This window comes from Phyllobates terribilis, unplaced genomic scaffold (assembly GCF_046119375.1).
Source record: "Phyllobates terribilis strain yellow unplaced genomic scaffold, ASM4611937v1 Scaffold_2__4_contigs__length_985480577, whole genome shotgun sequence".
Classification (NCBI taxonomy): domain Eukaryota; kingdom Metazoa; phylum Chordata; class Amphibia; order Anura; family Dendrobatidae; genus Phyllobates; species Phyllobates terribilis.
In genome coordinates this window covers 193,244,077-193,257,918 of record NW_027362762.1, presented here as the reverse complement: position 1 = coordinate 193,257,918, position 13,842 = coordinate 193,244,077, and the positions used below count along the sequence as shown (strand labels likewise).

Sequence of the window (13,842 nt, the reverse complement as noted above, 5' to 3'; positions counted from 1 at the left end):
ACTATACAGTCATTATCGTCACTGTCCCCACTGGGGCTCACAATCTGCATTCCCCATCAGTATGTCTTTGGAGTGTGGGAGGAAACCAGAGAACCTGGAGGAAACCCACACAAACACAGGGAGAACATATAAACTCCTTGCAGATGTTGTCCTTGGTGGGATTTGAACCCAGGACCCCAGCGCTGCAAAGCAACAGTGCTAATCACTGGGCCACCGTGCTGCCCAAAATTTGAGGCAGCACCTTACTTCATTTAAAGGAGAATTTGTGGTGTCCGTGATGTTATCTGCTATGGGTTTTTCTTCTGTAAATACTGTTAAAAAGGCTTTTAGTAAAATGGCCTTTCCCTCATCCTCTTCCATAATTTCACCCAGATTATTTATGAGTTATCCACATGCAAATTTGTCAAAACATATGCTCTATAAAATTCTACTGGATACTTTTTTGTAGTTCAAACTCTGGATTAAAATTAACATTTCACAAATTCTAAACGGTTAAAAATATCTGAAAGACCCCTCAAATAGAATTTTATGGAACTATAGGATACATCAAAAATTATCCCCTGCAGTATAATGAACATGCCCATTATATCAATAGTATAAGACAAGCAGCCCATGCATATACAAGGGCCAGAACGCTGAGAGCCACTTACCAGTTGTGTCTCCTGAACTTAGTGTTGATGCTCTTCTTGGTTATACACAAAGGTTTACACATCCCAATTTAGCCTACAGTAAAGCTGTGTAGGCCTGTGCTGTTTGTTTTTCCACTCCTACACTTGGTCATTGGAATACAGATTTAGCCTTGGATGGGGGAAGGGGCAAGTACCCGCACTCTTACATACATAGGAAAGTTAATATTTAATTTTTTCATCAAAAAGTTTTTCAGTTTTAGCACATTACAGTAAACACTCCAGATTACACGTAATGTATTTTATACCAAAATCGAGTGCAAAATTATGCAGGACGTACAATTTGGTGTTTGGAAAAATGACTGGTACATATTTGTTCTCTCTGCTTCTAAAAATAGGAAGCCTCAGGGAAAGGAAGTTAGTTTTTTTTTGCATGCGTTCTCATCCACATTATTGTTTTGGGCTGTTTACAAGTCTGTATTTTTTTTCAGACTTAGTGGTCCAAAACAAAAAAAAACAGAAATGTGTCCGGTTTGCCATCTGTGCGCTGTCTGTGATAAACACTGTAATGCAGGGATGTCAAACGTATAATGGGCTGTATAAAGTCTTCCATACAGTATAATGGGCCCCACATAGTCCTCCATACAGAATAATGGGCCTCACAGTCCTCCATAAAGAATAATGGGCCTCACATAGTCCTCCATACAGAATAATGGGCCTCACAGTCCTCCATAAAGAATAATGGGCCTCACATAGTCCTCCATACAGAATAATGGGCCTCGCATAGTCCTCCATACAGAATAATGGGCCTCACATAGTCCTCCATATAGAATAATGGGCCTCACATAGTCCTCCATACAGAATAATGGGCCTCACATAGTCCTCCATACAGAATAATGGGTCTCACATAGGGGTTGTAGTTCAGGCCAAGTAAAACCACCCTGCGGGCAAGAGTTTGACATGTATGCTGTAATGGATAGGAGAAGCTTTGCTATTTATTTATGATTCATGGTAAAAACTGACACATGAACCAAACATAGATGAAAACCAAATCAAAAACACTGATTATACTTGGAAGGTTTATGTTTTGTTTTGTTTTTGTTTGCATGCCATAAAAATCACTGACATCCGAAAGAAGCTTTTAGACTATGTGCCCACGATGCAGAAATGAAGCAGAAAATTTCTGCAGCATTTCTGCATCTCCCTGGCAGAAAAAAAGCATGCAGATTGTGCATGCGTTTTTCCTGCCAAATACATGCGGATTTGAAGCGTTATTCACATGTGTTTCTGCATGCGGATTGACAAGCGCTTTCCAGGCGATTTTAGCATCACTTGGAAAGTGCTTGACAACTAGGTCACACTATATAAATCCATGCAAACAGCATGGATTTATATAGTGTGACTGAAAGAATGTTTAAAAATAAAAAAATAAACCTATACTTACCCTCTGATGGCCCGGCGTGTGTTGCTGCGCTCCTTCCTGGCTGCCAGCTGATCGCGGGACACTGCACTGAAGGGCCTGCGGTCACATGACTGTGACATCACCGCAGGTCCTTCAGTCCTGCCCGCAAGGACAGGGAAGGAGACTGGGGGCCGTCGGAAGGTGAATATAATCTTTATTTTTTATTTTAGTCTTTTTTTTTTTTACAGGTACAATGGTACCCAGGCCTGGATGAGAGTCTCCTCTCCTCAAAACTTGGGTACCATCCGCACATTGAAACGCATATAATCCGTGAGTACAAATGTACTGACACGGATTATGTGAGTCTCAATGCAAGTCAATGGCGGCTTCCGCAAAATGAATGGACATGCTGCGAATTTTTGAGCGCAGCATAAACGCTGCGGAAAAATTTGCAGCATGGGCATTGACAGTGCGGCTTGTCATTGGGGACCATGGGGTGCGGATTACCATGCGTTTTTGAAGCGTTTACGCTGCGGAAATTCCGCAGCATAAACGCTTGAAAAACGCATCGTGGGCACACAGCCTTAAAGCACCACTCTGGCATTTTTTAGTTTTGTTTTTTTGTTTAACTTCACCACTACTTACCAGCTTCCATCTTCTGCTGTTGTTGGTGCTGCTCCGATCGTCTTCTGCTAGTTGTGACCTGCCGGATCGCTCCAGTGTTTGCTGGGCAGACTAGAAGTCACTACTCAATGTAAATCTATGATAGCCAGCACAAGGCCAGAATTAGCCTCTCACACACTTACATTGAGAGCTTGTGACGGTTATCCCTGACTTCCGGTCAGTCAGAAGTTGCGGTCACAAGAAGGCAGAACGGGAAAGGAGCGGCGCCAGGAACTGCTGAAGACGACGGCTGGTAAGTATTTTACCAGGAGTAGGGAACATGCATTAGTGATAACACCTTAGCGTTGAAATAAAATAAAAAAAACGCCAGAGTGGTGCTTTAAAAGATTTTTGGAAAACTAGAACTCCCAAAATGTCCTGTAGACATACTCACAAACTCTGGTGGTTATGCTGGGCAGTTTGTAGAGCAGCTTGTGAAGCATAACACCATTTTTTCATTTCTGTGCTCCGTTTAGAGTCCATACCCCTGTTTTCTCCACTCTGAATGAGTATAAACCCAACAGCTCTATCTAAGGTTAAGATCCCACAATGGATTTTTGTTGAGTTTTTGGAGCTGCGTATTTTTGCTATGCTGTGGATGGCATTTATGGAAAGCTTATGCCCACTATGCATTTTTTTTTTTACGCGGCACAGACTTACCTGCAGCACGTTTTTTAAATTTGCAACATGCTAATTTCTCTTGCGGTTACACTGAGTGTTATGTGGGGATCTCCACACCATAGAGTTGTATTAGATGCAGAAAATCTGCAAGTAAAAAAATGCATATGGGTTTGTAGTGCGATTCCACTGTGGAAATGCACTAACAACACATGGAATCCGCACATGACAAAATATCAATAAAGTTTTGTCAAAGCCAAATACCAGGAAGTATCAAAAACAAAGTAACTTTATTTAAAACCTGACACACCAAAATGAGACAAAAACCGCAGCGTCAAAAACTCATGTAAAAAAAAAAATGCACTTAAAAAACAAAAAAAACACAAATAGCCTAATTTACCTAATAGGAGCAGAAATGGTGCAAAAAATCTGCAACATCAAAAACTCACCAAATACTCATCATGGGAACTTAACCTCATTTTTATTAGCTTAGTAATTTGAGATAAAGGCAGGATTTCGGGTTTCTGCAGCACAGTTCCAGTTTGAACTGCATCCGTATGCACCTGGCGTTGGCTCATTCAATGGTGTGAATCGGTCTGCCACTACCTTCCTGGATTTTCAGGTTGGATCCATTTCAAGGGTATGTGCACATGGCGCCTTTTAAATGTGTGTGAACCCAGTGAGTTTTTCAGGAGGAAGACGCTTCAGGGCTTGCCGGCGTCTTTTGTCCTGAAGAGTCTCCTTTGATGTCTTTTCCCACTGTTTTTTTTTTTTATTTTCTATTGCATAAATTTGTGAGTGGCTACCAAGAGGGAGCAGTCAGAGGAATGGCCACGTCACTTCTTTTAACAGTTTTGCGTCTTCAAGAACATGAAGTGGTTGAAAAGACGGAACATATGAACAGAAAGTTACATTGAAATTATGTATTTTTTTCTTTTGAGCATTTATTTAGCGCCTTTTTAGGCAGGTTTCAGGTACAAGCCTGAAAAAGATAATGTGTGCAGAAACCCTAAGGCCACGTGCACACGCTGAGTATTTGAGTTTTTTACCGCAGTATCTGTAAGCCAAAAATCAGGAGCGGAAAAAGCAGAGGAAAAGTATAATAGAAACACGTCACCACTTCTGTATTTATCACCCATTCCTGGTTTTGGCTTACAGATACTGATGTAAAAAACTCACCAAATACTCCGCGTGTGCACGTGGCCTAATAAGTCACATATCAATTACTGGAAACCAATTACTATTAAACTAGACTGTATTAACAGCATGGAGTTTTTCCCACTGAAAACTTTTTCACCGATTTTGACACAGCAAAATAATACTCTCTGTGACCATACCCTTATGACCCCAAAGGTTTGAAAGAAAACAAAATCTTTGTTAGTAGCCAGTTACTTGGACTAACTATGGACTGATTCATAAATATCCTATTAGATCCTGTTGATATGTCCTATATGTGCCAGAACAGCAAAGATTATCATGTAGTTCACAGTAGACGAGCCCATTTCCGTGCACGGTAGATGGTGGGAGCCCCCAATAACCATTTGCTTTAATGAGCCCAAGAAATCCCTGTTCCACAGAGCACACTGAAATCAACGTCTGTGAGTTAGGAACAAACATTTCCACTACGTACCTTTTGTTATGGCAGAAATCTGCTCTGAAATCCCGTTCACTTGTGCTGCATTGACTTTATTTGCAGGCAAATCCAATAAAATAATAATAATTATAGAAAGTTGCAGGGCAGCATCCACCTGACGCTACCCAGGACATTCTCATGTGCAGGTGTGAAGAAACTTCCACATTTCTAAGGCTCAATCCCATTACCAGGAAATGGCAGCAGTAGGGTTAGCAACGAACCGCTGCTGCCACATGCTGGAGGATGAGTGCTACTGGGTACAAAGGTCTTCAGTGGCAGAAATCAAAGCTGCTTTTTCAACAGTAAATGTAGCCTGATTCTGAAAAAAACTATAAAGTCCAAGATGAGAAATCTGGAAAATTGTAAGAAGCAATGTTTTTTCTTACCTTTAAGATAGGCCATCAATATCTGGTAGGTGTGGGCAGGGTCGGCTCCAGGTTTTCGTGGGCCCTGGGCAAAAGAGTCTCAGTGGGCCCCTTTAACACATACCACCATTCATGATGCAGAGATAAGAAATATGGGTATAGTACAATGCCAAAGATTTCACTTACATTACATGAGTGATATCTATTGTAAATTCTACAATAGTTCAGAAATCGGCGAATCCTCGCAGCGCACAGTGCGTGTCCTGGGGGGAGTGAAAAGTTTTCATTTTAGACCAGACAATATAGTCCTCCATACAGTAATATGGGCACCACATAGTCCTCCATACAGTATAATGGACACCATATAATGCTCCATACAGAATAATGGACCCCATATATTGCTCAATACAGAATAATGAACCCCATATATTGCTCCATACAGAATAATGGACCCCATATAATGCTCCATACAGAATAGGCCCCATATAATGCTCTATACATAATGGGCCTCATATAATTCTCCATACATGATGGGCCCCATATAATGCTCCATATAAGAGGGGCCCCATATAATGCTCCATACATGATGGGCCCCATATAATGCTCCATACATTATGGGCCCCATATAATGCTCCATACAAGATGGGCCCAATATAATGCTGTGTACAGGAAAAAAAATCAAATACTTACCTTTCCTCGTTCCTAGCTGGTTGCAGCTCTGGACTCCTCAGCGTTGCCGTCTTAACGCTCTCTGCACTGTGACGCTGTAGTGATGCCATCGCGCCCTCTGCCCTGAGATGTCACAAGTCAGCAGACGCGGAAGAAGCTGGCGTTGAGGGTAACGGGGAGAGGTAAGTATTCCAAGTGCCGGGGCCCTGAGCAAGCGGGGAGGGTCCACTCGTGGGTCCTGGCACTGGTCTCCCCCACAACTCACTGGCCCCATAGTGCGCCGGTGTCCCTGACGGCGAGTGGCCCCCCGCTGGCTCAGGGCCCCGGCACTTGCTCCATGTTAAAATCAAACAGACCAGGGACCAATGGGATTGAATAGGGCTGTTCAGATGACAATTTTTCTCTTCCATATTTCAGATAAGATTCACCAATCCAAGTCTATTGGTTAGCAAAAAAAAAAAAATGGTTCAAATTCCAATCATCTGTATTGCATTTGATTTTTTTATTGATACATTGCAATCGGAAAAGGGCGAATCAATTTGATGGCCTCCGGTCTTTTGGCTAGGACAGTGGTCTCTGGCCACTGGACTGGATGTTCACAAATCTCTTACCTTTCAGGATTTCCGGAGAAGAGTTAAATTAGCCAAACTAACACAATGTCATTACTCCGACATGACGCAATAGCATTCCAGAAGGTAGGAGATTCGCAAGCCTCCCATCCAGCGGCAAGAGACTACGGACCTGGCGGATGAACCAGAGTCCCACAAAATCGATTTGCCAATCTCTAATTGCAATTTTTTGTCTGTACATTTTTTTAAAGGTTAATATAGAAGAATGAAATATGGATGATGGCAATAGAGATATTGTATTGATGTAAAAAACAATCATACGGCTGATAACATGGATGAAAATCGTCTTATTTTTCTGGCTAAAAATTGGTCTGAATCTGACTTAAAAGGGTATAAATTGTTCATAGAATAGTAGATGAGCAAATTTATTCACGAGACTCCGATCAGGCGTCATGGACAGTGGTACTGTAAAGGAATGAAGAAGCTGTTGACACCCCCTTTAATACCTTATGGTTATATAATGCATTATGCTGTTTTGAATGTTATTTTATCTATTTTGGGGCCTACAGCACTTAGCAAACCAGTGGCTGGGGTTAACTATTGGGGCCAGCCCATGGAAGGAGTAGTTGTTAGGCAGACTGGGAAGAGTACTGGCAAGAGAAGGACCTATGGTCCTAATGTTAGCAGACCTGCATTGTTTTTTGGGTTTTATGTGTGAAAAAGGAAAACCATACTCAGATAGCACGTTCTGAAGGAAACAAGGATTTAATGGCAGAATGATTCATTATCTCAGGCACATGGGGTCCTGCAGCAAGCATTATCTATGCTAGATAAGAAGTGGAAGTGTAGCCAGACCTGAGGGTCATAGAGGGGAAGATAGTCAGGCTGGGACATAAGTTTTCCTACCCCCGGGTAACTGAGATTCAGTGGCAATGCGCACACTTTCATGATTTACCTGTATTCCCCGTGCAGGTGGGTAGTCATCTGCCAACTAGACTCATGTGCTTCCTTCAATTCTCTTCTATTGAGAGGTACAGGGTAAGACTAGCCGGCACGTGACCTCAATTATGCAAATCACACACCTAGATGCACTTAAAAATATTATGTTTTGGGTTAGTCTTTTATAAAGTATCTACACCTTACCGTTTGAAGGCAGTTGGGCCATGGGTGTGGCAGAGAACTGAGTGACAAAAACTGCTCGCGATTTTGCTGTGAATGGCTACAATTTTATTTAAAGGGAATATGTCAGTAGGATCAGCCCTCCTAAGCCGTCTATATGGGCATGTAGGTCATAGGAAGCTGAATAAAATGATACCTGGATATCTCTGATCCAATATCTTATTCCAGAGAAATCAATGTTGTTCTTATATGTAAATGAGCTGTTCAAGGCTATAGGCCAGACCCTGATCTGCACGAAAATCTGCCTCCAGGGGTTACTTTAAATAAAAGAGGGAGTTATCATTGTGATATGTAATCGCGGCTTTCTGCTCTCCTGATCTCACTGCAGAGCTGTGTGTGACTATAAGGCCACGGCCCCACTATCAGTAGTTGGTCAGTATCTTTTCTCAGGAGTGGGAGCAAAAACCAGGAGTGGGTGATAAACGCAGAATTTGTGACTTGTTTCTATTATACCTTTTCTCTGATTGTTCCTCACCTGGATTTGGCTCCCACTCCTGAGAAAAAATACTGACCAAATACTGAGAGTGGGGCTGTGGCCTTACTGACACATCTGCAGGTTCCTCTCAGCTGCAGCTTCCATCTCAGAGGCAGCCAGTGTTGTAATACAGCAGAGCTACAGCAAATATGTTTGTTATGCGACAAAGTTCAGTTCTACTGTTCTGTTTTAGTTACTTGTCTCACACTGGTAATGCCTCCTTTCACTTAAAATAAGGTCTGGAGGCAGAGTCTCAATAACTACTGTAACATCCCTGGTGGCGTGCTTGCATGGCTTACCATTTCCCACCATGCAAGACCGCAATCTTACCTTTCAGGCCAGGCTGCACACTTTGCTCCAGTATCTGCTGTTTGTATGTCTCTTGTCTGCTGGCTTAGGGCGGGGGCGCTGTTGCTTCCTGATTCTTAAAGCTACAGTGTGCGCAGTCCTGATCCGTCCCGGGCCTATTGCTGTGAGTCACTGGATACTTAAACCCCCTCCACCCAGTAGGAGGTGCCTGAGCAACACTTTCCATCTGTGTGTTCCTTGCAACTGAGTTGCCAGGTCCTGTCCTGTATCTAGTCTGTTTCTGCCACCCTGGGGGCTGTATATCCAGGCCTGTTACCTGTACCTGTGACTTTTAGTCAGTTTTCGCCACCCTAGGGGCTGAGTTCCCAGGCTCGTTCCTGTATCTTGTTCCTGGTTCAGATCCTGTCGGAACAGTGTCCTAGTTCGTTACCTGTTTGTCTCTATGTCTGCACCTTCCCCTTTTACTGCAGTATCTGAACCTGCACCTAACTCCAACTCGTTGTCTCTGTACTTCTGTTTGTGAGTTTTGTGTCCACTCACTACTTCATTGCAAGTACCTTGTGTGTATCTGGTTCTGTTCGTTCTGTTTCCCTGCCTCCGTATCTAACTCTTGTGTTCCAGCTATCTTCTTGTGTTTTCCAGTCTGTTCCATGTAAACAGAGCCCTGTCCTGTCTACCGCACCTGCGGTTTTGCTCTGCTTTGCTTGTTCACTGCATCTGCGGGTTTTGCTCTGCTTTGCTTGTTCACCGCATCTGGGGTTTTGCTTTGCTCTGCTTGTTCACCAAACCTGCGGTTTTGCTCTGCTTTGCTCATTCACCGCATCTGCAGTTTTGCTTTGCTCTGCTTGTTCACCGCATCTGTGGGTTTTGCTCTGCTCTGCTTGTTTACCGCACCTGCGGTTTTGCTCTGCTTTGATTGTTCTCCGCATCTGCGGGTTTTGCTCTGCTTTGCTTGTCCACCGCATCTGCGGTTTTGCTCTGCTCTGCTTGTTCACCGCATCTGCGGTTTTGCTCTGCTCTGCTTGTTCACCGCATTTGCAGGCTTTGCTCTGCTCTGCTTGTTCACCGAATATGCGGGTTTTGCTTTGCTCCGCTTGTCTACCGCACTTGCGGGTTTTGCTTTGCTCCGCTTGTCTACCGCACTTGCAGGTTTTGCTTTGCTCTGCTTGTCTACCGCACTTGCAGGTTTTGCTTTGCTCTGCTTGTCTACCGCACCTGCGGGTTTTGCTCCGCTCTGCTTGTCTACCGCACCTGCGGCTCCGTTCCTGTATTCCAGTCTGTACTGGTCCCTATCCTGTCTATGTTCCTACCTGCCAGTACCCGCCTCTCTGCATGTCAACCGTGCCTGCCTGTGCCCACCTGTCTGCACGCCTGCCAGTGCCCACCTGTCTGCATACGTTCTGTGCCTGTCAATATCCACCTGTCTGCATACCAGCCGTGCTTGCCAGTACCCACCTGTCTATATGCCAGTCTAACCTGCCTGTTCCTGCATTCCCTGGTGTGGGTCAACAGCTGTGACCGGGGTCTGACCTGGAGTAGCACCTGGTCCCTCTGCTCGGTTCCTCCATGGTTCACGGAGTCGACTGAGCTGCCGTGCGACCTTGGTCGGACAGGGTTGATACTTAGTTACGCCCCTCCAGGCACTCCTCGGTTCATGGTCCAGTGGGATCACTAATCACGCCAGTCAGTCCGGGCACGAGCGTAACAACTACAATAACAGCACGGCGGTACATTGATTTGGGCATGGAACCAGTGGTATGGCCAATTCTCTAAAGTGTACGAGGAGTCATTATTCGACATGACAATGCTAGGCCGCCTGTTGCTTGTATTATTGTGAGCAGCCTGCATGGCCTAAACATGGTACTATGGCCTGTAGCATGTCCGGAATTCTCTCCAATTAACCACATCTGGTATGTAATTGATTGGCTATTGCAAAGGGAACTGCCAGCAGCAGATCTTGATGATTTGCATGTCCAAATGCATTCAGCGCAGCAGAACATTCCTCAGACAACCATTAAAAGCCTCACTGATAACATGCTAAGGAGTGTAAGATCATGTATTTCTGCACATGGAACTCATGCCAGATACTGAATAAATTGAGATGTTTTGAGAATTTTGTTTTCATCACTTGCATATCATTAACCTGTCTAGCCATTCCATAATTTTCATAATTCCACAACTTTTCCTTCTTGGTGTTCCAATTTCAATGTTGAAGAATGAGCAGTGTAAAATAGTGAATTCTGTGAATAATTTTCTAATACTTTTAGAAAAGTTCAGCTCTAATTTTTACTTGCCACCATGACAACATTTATGAGACAAAACAGGTGCAGTTATACGAGTGATAAGAAAGCAGAGTAACAGTCAGCAGGTGACCGCAAGGTCACAGATAATATATAGTTATTGAATAAAGTTAAGTGACGTGTCATGTCATTCCCGTTTAGTGATAGTTTAACCCTTTTCTGACCCAGGGCATATTAGTACGTATCTGTGCCCTGGGCCTTATGGGCCTGATACGTATTAATACGCCCTGGCGATTTAGCCCGCACATAAGCGGTGCGGGCGAGATCGCCGCCGGGTGTCAGCTGATTGTCACAGCTGACACCCTGTGCTATGTGCAGGGAGCGGTCAAGCACCGCTCCCGGCACATTAACCCCCGAAATGCTGCGATCAAAATCGATCGCAGCATTCCGGTGGCAAGAGGAGGTAAGCGCTATACTTACCTTCTCTGCCGGCGTCCAGCGGCGTCTGAATCCGGTCCCGGATGTTGCCATGGTGACCCGACGTCATCATGACAACATCCGGGTCACCAGGAGGCAGGAAGTTGCTTTGGTCATGCGCAGTGCGCGACCAAAGTAACTAATCCCTGTGCAGCGCTGACAGGCTGCATGGCATAGGGAGCTGCTGCTCTCTATGCCATGCAGGCGATCAGGCTGCAAAAAGTGAAAGTCCCATAGTGGGACAATGTGAACAAATAATAAGAATGTCAGAAAGTGAAAAAAAAAATTTTTTTTTTTAAAAAATGTAAAAAAAAATAAATATATAATAATAAAAATTATATATATATATATATATATATATATATATATATATATATATATATATATATATATATATATATATATATATTTCTACCCATAAATAAATAATCTTATGGAAAATAAAAAAATAAACCAATAAAAGTACACATATTTGGTATCGCCACGTCCGGAACGACCTGACATATAAAATTGTCCCACTAGTTAACCCCTTTAGTGAACACGGTAAAAAAAAAACAAAAAAAAAACATCATACCGCCAAACAAAAAATGGAATAAAACGCGATCAAAAAGAGGAATGTAAATAAAAATGGTACCGCTGAAAACGTCATCTTGTCCCGCAAAAAACAAGCCGCAATACAGCTCCAACAACAGAAAAATAAAAAAGTTATAGCTCTCAGAATAAAGCGATGCAAAAACAATTATTTTTTTCTATAAAATTGTTTTTATTGTGTAAAAGTGCCAAAATATTTAAAAAAATGCGGTACTGCTGTAAACGTACGGACCCGAAGAATAAAGCTACCTTATCAATTTTACCACACGCAGAACGGCATTAAAAAAAAAAACAATTCCTGAATTGTTGGCTTTTGCTTATTCTGGCTCCCAAAAATCGGATTAGAAAACGATCAAAAAATGTCATTTGCCCGAAAATGAGACCGATAAAAACGTCAACTTGTCCCACAAAAAACAAGCAGTCACATGACTCTGTCGGCCGAAATATGGAAAAAAATTGTAGCCCTCAAAATATGGCGATGCAAAAACTAGTCTTTGCAAAAAAATGCGTCTTTTAGTGTGTGACAGCTGTCAATCATAAAAACCCGATATGAATCTGGCATCGCTGTAATTGCACCAACCCGAAGAATAACGTTGTCTAATCACTTATTCAAATAGGTGTGTTCTGGTTAAAGTATTGCAGCGCTTCCAGATAAGATCCAGTAGGTTTTTTCATCCAGAATTTATTTTTCAAAAGAATATAAAATATAGAATAGCAAGATATACCACATGAGGAACGGCGTAAAAAATAAACTTTAGGGTTAGGGTTGGGATTTTTTCAGAAGTAAAGAAAAAAAAAAAATGACGACGATATGGCGACTAGTAAGCGCAAGAACTCGCTACTTGAGTTTGCATCGGGTGCTTGGGTATGCACCAAGTATGGCGGGTGCTCGAGTGACATGCTCGAGTCTCCTCCCCAAATGTTTTGCAGCTGTTATACAGCCAAAAAAACCTTGCAGGGATTGCCTGCCATGCACGAGCGATCCATGCATGATTTTTTGGGGTGTCTAATAAAAAAAAATGCGGTCGGGGACTCGAGCATGTCACTTGAGCACCCGCGATACATGGTGCATACCCTAGTACCTGATGCAAACTCAAATAGCGAGCACTTTCACTCAAGACTAATGACAACTTATTCAATATGATGACCTAATGTTATCAAATTCTGTGTTGTACCTCTGGGTTCAAAATGTTCACTATACCCCTTCATAAAATCCTGGAGGGGTGTAGCTTCCAAAATAGAGTCACGGGGGAAGGGTGGGGTGGTTTCCACTATTTAGGCACATCAGGGACTCCCCAAATGCAACCTGTTACCCTTGTGAAAATGCAAAATTGGGGGCTGAAAAACATTTTTGTTGAAAAAATGTGAAAGTTATTTTTACGATTCAATGTTATAAACTTCTGTGAAGCACTTGGGGGTTCAGGGTGCTCACCACACATCTAGATAAGTTCCCTAAGGGGTCTAGTTTCCAAAATGGTGTCACTTGTGGGGGGTTTCCACTGTTTAGGCACATCAGGGGCCCTTTTCATCTGACATGTCTCCATGAGTTTTGCATGGACACACGATCCATGGAAAAACACGGACATGTATATAGATGATAATGGGTACGTTTTCTGTCCTTGGAAAAAAAAAACGGACAGAACACGTACATGCAACACAGATGTGTAAATGACACCTAATGGGTCTTCTTTAAATTTACACTTGTCAATTAATGAAAAAATATTCACATTAGTTGTCTTATCAATTAAACTATATTGTTCAGAATTGTGAGACCCACTATGGAGTTAACAGAGTTGAAGTTATATAAAAAAAAAAATAAGAGTAATTTGTAGTAAATATCTACTGCTGAGGAAATGGCCTGAAGGGCAGGAGACGTCTTTTGAAAAAATCAGATGTTCTGGGTCTCATGTGTCAAAACCATCTAAAAGAAAGTGTTGTTGTTGCCCAGAGCAACCAGCGCTTAGTCTGTGTTTTCTTAAACTGCGCCTGTACATTGTAAGCTGTGCTATGATTGGTTGCTATAGGC

The 13,842-nt window shown here is 42.8% G+C and overlaps 1 protein-coding gene across 2 annotated transcripts in view; it reads right to left on the bottom strand.

Annotated features, from left to right (window-relative positions):
- The window catches only part of SLC39A5 (solute carrier family 39 member 5), an 83,454-nt gene extending 78,304 nt beyond the window's left edge, over nucleotides 1–5,150 (bottom strand). Inside the window, exon 1 of one of the 2 annotated variants that reach the window (XM_073663741.1) lies at nucleotides 4,940–5,150. The gene's annotated coding sequence lies outside the window, so the exon portion shown is untranslated. Of the gene's footprint in view, nucleotides 1–650; nucleotides 776–4,939 lie in introns of those variants that run through there. The other variant, XM_073663742.1, reaches the window with a different exon arrangement.
- Between the last annotated feature and the right edge of the window lie 8,692 nt (nucleotides 5,151–13,842).